The sequence below is a fragment of the Notamacropus eugenii genome, chromosome 6, assembly GCF_028372415.1.
Source record: "Notamacropus eugenii isolate mMacEug1 chromosome 6, mMacEug1.pri_v2, whole genome shotgun sequence".
Lineage (NCBI taxonomy): Eukaryota > Metazoa > Chordata > Mammalia > Diprotodontia > Macropodidae > Notamacropus > Notamacropus eugenii.
This window is the reverse complement of record NC_092877.1, coordinates 161,236,413-161,242,868: the sequence shown is the minus strand read 5'-3', so window position 1 is coordinate 161,242,868 and position 6,456 is coordinate 161,236,413.

The following is a 6,456-nucleotide window of genomic DNA, read 5'->3' as shown; positions in this document are numbered from 1 at the left end:
AAATATCTTGAGAGTCTAGAATATTGGATCACATTGAATAAGATAACCTTTAATTGAGATCAAAGTAAATTCCAACAGGGATCAAAAAATCAACCTTTACTAATTAAAAAAAAAAGAGTGGGGTCCAATGACAGTTGTTCTGAAAAAAATTCTAGGAGTTAAAGTGTATTTCAAGCTTAACATGGTGATAATCTGTTACAATGATCAAAAATACTAATAAAATTTAAGTAGCAGTAAGAAAAGCATAGTGTTCAAAACGATAGTTCTTTTTCACCCTAGTCAGACCAGATCTCCAAAAACTTTGTACCATTCTGGGTGTCCCACTTTAGAAAAATGATTGATGAATTGGAAAGTATTTGTAGGAAGACTGTCAAGGGATTGAAGGGATGTGAGATCATGTGGTATACAAATGGGTTGAATTAATTAAGGGCGTTTATCTGGGAAAGCAAAGGATTGAAACATTAGATTGAATGGCATATCATAACTGTCTTCAAATATTTGAAAGGTTGGCATTTAGAAGAGGTATTTTGAGAGCACTACAAGGAAGAATGAGTAGGAGTTGTAATGAGGAAGATTTATGGATTGATATTAGGAAAGAAACTTCCTAACAATGATATTCAAAAGTAAAATGGGGTGCTTTATGAAGCAATATGCTGTTGCTCCCTAGAGGTCTTTAGGTGAAGGATGGGTAACCACTAGATAGGAATATTTTGAAAAGATTGTTGTCAGCCCAACATTGGAATACATGTGATTTTTTTTGAGCTCCTTTCCATCTCTGAGATTCTATGATTCTATGAGATCAACGTAGTCTGCTTATCAGGAAAATAATTGCCAGGTTCACCACCTGTACTGTGTGAATCAACATGACAATAGATCGTCTGTGTATTTGTTTTGCTTAGTGCTATGTTCATACAACCTATATTAGCCTGAATTGATAGTCACATGGTTGTCCTGTCCTCTAGTAACATTCCTTCACATTTCTTGTTATTTTCAGTAAATTAATCTATAGGTTGAGTGGAGACATGTTGGTGACTGAGCTGCCCAAAATACACAAATAAGCAATTAAGAAAATAAGCCATTCATTATCTAGTCATACATATTGTTGTCATTAGCATCTTTTCAATGCACAGGGAATTAATAAGGTATATTTTCAAATTCAGTGTCACAAACATTTATTTCCTCATCACAATCCAGGGCTGAACTCCCGAGTCTATTTTGAGAGTCCAAAAGAGAAGGCCTTTAGAGAATGAGTCCATGAGATGAAGTAAAAACAAACAAATAAAAACCCTCTTGAGTATTCATTGTTCAAAGAGGTCTTGGGCCTCCCTATGAAGCCCTGAGTAAGGGAAGGATGTGTGGAGCTTCCCATTTAACAAAGACTGGAAGATCATTGAAAATGAGGATAAATATTTATCAGAACTTTTTCCACTCTAGTTCAGAACTGTGATCTAATTGACCTTCCATTATAGACCTTCCATTATAGAGATTTCTTATGCCAATCCATACTGGCAAATTGAAGAACATATCCAGGGATACTCTGTTTACTATTCCAGCTAGTCCCTTCATAAAACAAAAGTCCTTGTAGACTTAACCTGCCACAAAAAGGCAGTAAAAGATCCCTTTTAATGACCAGAAAATCATAGGCACTAAAATAAACTCAGGGCTCTAAGATTCAATTTTTCTGTCTGTTTTCCTAATCTGTCAAAACAAATGAATTCCCCCAAAGCTATCTAGAGTATTATATGGGCAGCTAACTGTTAGAATAAATAAAACACCTAGAGCCTCCAATAGGAATGACCTGTGTTCAGATCTAGCCTCAAATATTTACTAGCAGTGTGACACTGGGCAAGTAATTTAACTTGTTTATCTCAGTTTCCTCATCCTTCAAATGGTGAGTAACAGCATCTGTCTTCTAGTGTTGTTGTGAAGATCAAATGAGATAATAATTGTAAATTACTTAGGACAATGTTTGGCACATGGTAAGCACTTTTTAAATGTCATTTGTTTTGTTGTTATCATTATCGTTTTCATAACCATTATTTTCACTGGATGATTAGCTACCCAAATTGGATGAAATATACCAGGCCTCTAATGTTCTTGGTCTTGTTCCCTGCTTCTGCCAGCCTTGAACTAAATCTTTCTTATTTCAATCAAACCTAAAATCAGCCACTATGACTCACTTAAACTTAGAGTAGCTTGAACTGACTTCCTAAGGCATCCATGTTCTCTGACTTTTACTTAGCCTGACTTTGAATGCACCTTAAGTCTGTCAACTCCTTTTGATCACCAACTCAGAATTTCAGACTAATGTCCAATATTATGAATACAATTGTGTAATAATGTATTTTTTCTCCAAACTCCCTTTGTATCACCCCCCTCTTTTCTCATCTCTGAGAACAAAATAAGGTTTTATTATGGCAAAGACATTATCAAAGCTACTAGATTTTTATATTATAGCCATATTATCTCATAATTCTTTGTTAGGTACTTGAAAGTGATCCTGAGAAACAATGAATACCAGTTTCATAAACTGAAAAGATGATTTTTTCCTTATTATACCATGCCTTAAAATTCCATTTAAAGGTCTAATGATAATGAATGGATTTTTTAAAACAACTATCGAAATTAGCTTTGCTAATTAGTTGTGACTAATCTCTGGTTATAATAGCTACAGATTATTTAAATTCTGATATATCAGTGTTTCCTAATTTGCTAATTTATTTTTCTCAAATAAAGGACAATCTAAGCAATAATAGACAGCAACTTAAATGGAAATATATATTAAAACTATTTTGATTTTTGGCTGCTGAAGATTTTGTGTTGGAAAATTTCTAATCTCTTAAATAATATAACATTGAAAAATAGCAAAAAATAATAATTAAAGCACAATAAAAAAGCAGCATAGAATAATGGATAAAGAACATTCCTTGAAAATGGAAAGATCTAGCTTGAAGTTCTACCTCTGACACATAGTGACTCTGTGACTGTGGCAAATCTCTTAACCTCTCAGTCCTTCATCAACAAAACACAAGCATGCCACCAATTGACCCTTCACTTGTCTTTAATAATTCTCTCTGTGACCTTTCAAGACAGTGGAATTTTGGAGGAACATTTATATTTTCTCTTCAATTAGAATGTGAGGTCTTTCTCATCATTTTTCCTTTCTCAATTATCCAAAGTACTCACCTTTCTAAATTTCTCTTGTCCCCTCTATTTGTATTTCCAGGCATCTACCTAGTTCTTATCTTTTCATCAGGGGTGATAAAAATATCTTTTTATTCTGTAAAATGTCCATTTATCTCCATTAGTTTACATTCAGTTTTACTGAATGTTATTCTTGGTTTCTAATGTTCTAGTTTTATCTTTTGGGTCATCATACTCCAAGATGTGCTATTTTTTCTTTCTTTATAATAATCACAACATATTTTTTATGATCATAACCACTGTTTCTTCGTATTTGAACTCTATCTTTATTTGTTGCATGTTTTATTTTACAGTAATTTCACTTTATTTTTATATTTCTTGTCATACTTTTGAATAATTTATTTGGCAATTTTTCCCTATTTTCCAGGGAGTTCACTACTTGTGCCACCTTTTTCTATTTTATGATCTAAAATATTTTTCTTTCTCTTTTCTCCCATAGAGTTTTAATTTCATTTTTTAAATGCTTCATTTTTTTCTTTTACACTTGAAGTTCTTATGGCCAAACCATTTCCCACCAGAAACTCTTCTTATATTTATTGTAGATTATCTCTTCTGTCTTTAACATGTGGGATTTGCTCAATCTATATTTTTTCCTCCTTGCATTTAGACTTTACTTCTGTTTACTTATAGTTCCAATCTTACTTTCTGGAACTCTGTTTATCAAAGATTAGGTTACTCTTAAACTCCCAGAATATCTTTGTTTACAAACAATTAGAAGTTTCTGAATATCGCCTTTGCTGTCCTGAACCATATGGAAAAGTTACTAGTGTTTAATTTTATTTTTTGCTGATATTATTTTATCTGGTGCCTTTGGAATTTTTACTGAAATGTTTGCCAAAGGAATTGAGCCTAGCAGAGCCTTCCATATAGCCACCTTACATGGAGATATTTTAATTTATTTTTTATTTGAATGTATCTTCTTTGGGGGATGAAATGGTTTCTTGCATATTTTTAGCGTGTTCTACAATAGCTATCACAGTGCCTTCCACATAGAGTTCTTCTATTAATTAAAGACTACTTACTCCAAGCCAATCACTAAAGGTCACCTTATAAAAGAGAATTTATGAGAGTTGGAATAAAGAGACAACAAAAACCTTATATAGTAAAAAAAGAAAGCAGAGAAAATTATTAAACTTGCCAATATGTATTTATTAAGGACTTAATATGTGACAGTTTATTAAATCTCATCATCAGGATATGTGATTCCATTGTTAGTTAATACCTTCTCAAAGACTCATTGTTCTCTCTCCCTTCTGATTGGAGGACTGGTGGGTGGAAAATTAACCATCTCCTAAAATTTTCCATTATAGAGGGTTCTGAACTTTTCAGAACATTCCAGGCAACTCTCCACTTTCCATCAGTAGCCCTGATGCCCCCATGCTGGGTACTCCCTCATACTCTCTTTCCCACTTTCCACCTTCGTTTTGTGTGTTGACTTCCTCCATTATATCATAAGCTCCTTGAGGACTGAAGACAGGTCATGCATTTTTCTGATTTTAATCCTTAGTGCTTATCACCATGCCTGTCACCAAGTAGACACAATAAATTTCAACTGAACAAAATTGAATTGAACTACACATTGAAGATACAAAGAGAAACAAAAATGCTCCTGCCCTTGATGAATTACAATCTAAAGAAGGAGAAAAAGATCTGTCAAGGGCAAAGAAGAAGTTAGTTTGATCAAGTAGTGGCAATCACAAAGGATTGCTCTCAACTTACAAGTCTGAAGTAGCAAGTTATTTATTCATTCCTGATTAAATAAGGTATGTGAATGTACAGGCAGGGAACTCTGGCAAAGAGATCCCCATAGGCTTTTTAATGTCAGCCTTCACCTTCTCTTGATCTACAACATTAAAACACTAATTCATTGTTGGTGGAGCTATGAGCTGATTCAATCATTCTGGAGAACAATTTGCAACTATGCCCAAAGGGTTACAAAGATGTCCATACCCTTTGACCCAGCAATATCTCTTCTGGGACTCTATCCCAAAGAGATCACACAAATGGGAAAGGGTCCCACATGTACAAAAATATTTATAGCAGCTCTCTTACTGGTGGTCCAAAATTTGCAATCAAGGGGATGCCCATCAATTGGGGAATGGCTGAACATGTTGTGACATATGAATATAATGGAATACTATTGTGTGATGAGAAGTGACAAGCAGGAAGACTTTAGAGAAGCTTGGAAAGACTTCTACGAACTGAGCTTGAGGGAAAGGAGCAGAACCAGGAGAACTTTGTCCACAAAAACAATCACAGCGTGTGAGGAATTTTTTCTGATAGACTTAGTACTTCATTGAAATGCATGGACTTTCCAATGTCCAAAGGCAAAACGCATTCCACATCCAGAGAAAGAATGATGGAATTGGATCACAGATAGAAACAGACTATTTTCTTTTATGGTATTTTTTTTTTTTTATAGTTTCTCCCATTCATTTCAATTCTTCTATGCAGCATGTATTTAATAGGGAAGTACATGTAGAACCTATGTAAGATTGTATGCCATCTCAGGGAAGGAGTGGGGAGGGAAGAGGGAATAAAAGGGAGGGAGGGGAAAAAATCTAAGAGATATGGAAGTGATCATCAAACACTGAAAACAAATAAAATAACTTAATATTTAAAAAAATTTTGAAGATGGAAATAGAGAGTGGGAAAGAATGAGCTGTTGTGTTTTTTTTTTATGTGGTGGGGGGAGTGTTAAGGCTTTGACATATAAATAATCAGTGACATTCCAAAATGTTTTTCCTTTCCACTCATTTCCCAAGACATTTTATTTCCAAATACCATACTACTTACATCTACAGCCACACTGTTTGCAAACCACAATTTATATTTCAAAATCAATGACTAGTCATATTTGTTGTCTGTTGTTGCTTGAATCTATTGTTCCATCTACAATGGTAAATAGTGTATAGTCTACCTTTATATTACAATAAAAATCCAGCAGATAGATGTGACATTTCAACACCTTCAAGACTTAGTCAGTGTTTGGTACGCATGTGTAAAATAGGGATTATAATAGCACCTATCCTTTAGGGTTATTGTAAAGATCTAATGAGATCCTTTATTGATTTTGAAGCATTGTAGAATGCTAAATACTACTAACAATAATAATTGCAACAACAATAAAAACAGTCACCACTTCCCAAGTTGTCTGTTCTATGTTTGGTATTCTCTTTTATGAAGATTTCACATACATAATATGATGTTCATCTCCCTGAAAATTTCCATAGAACTGAACTGTATCTTAGA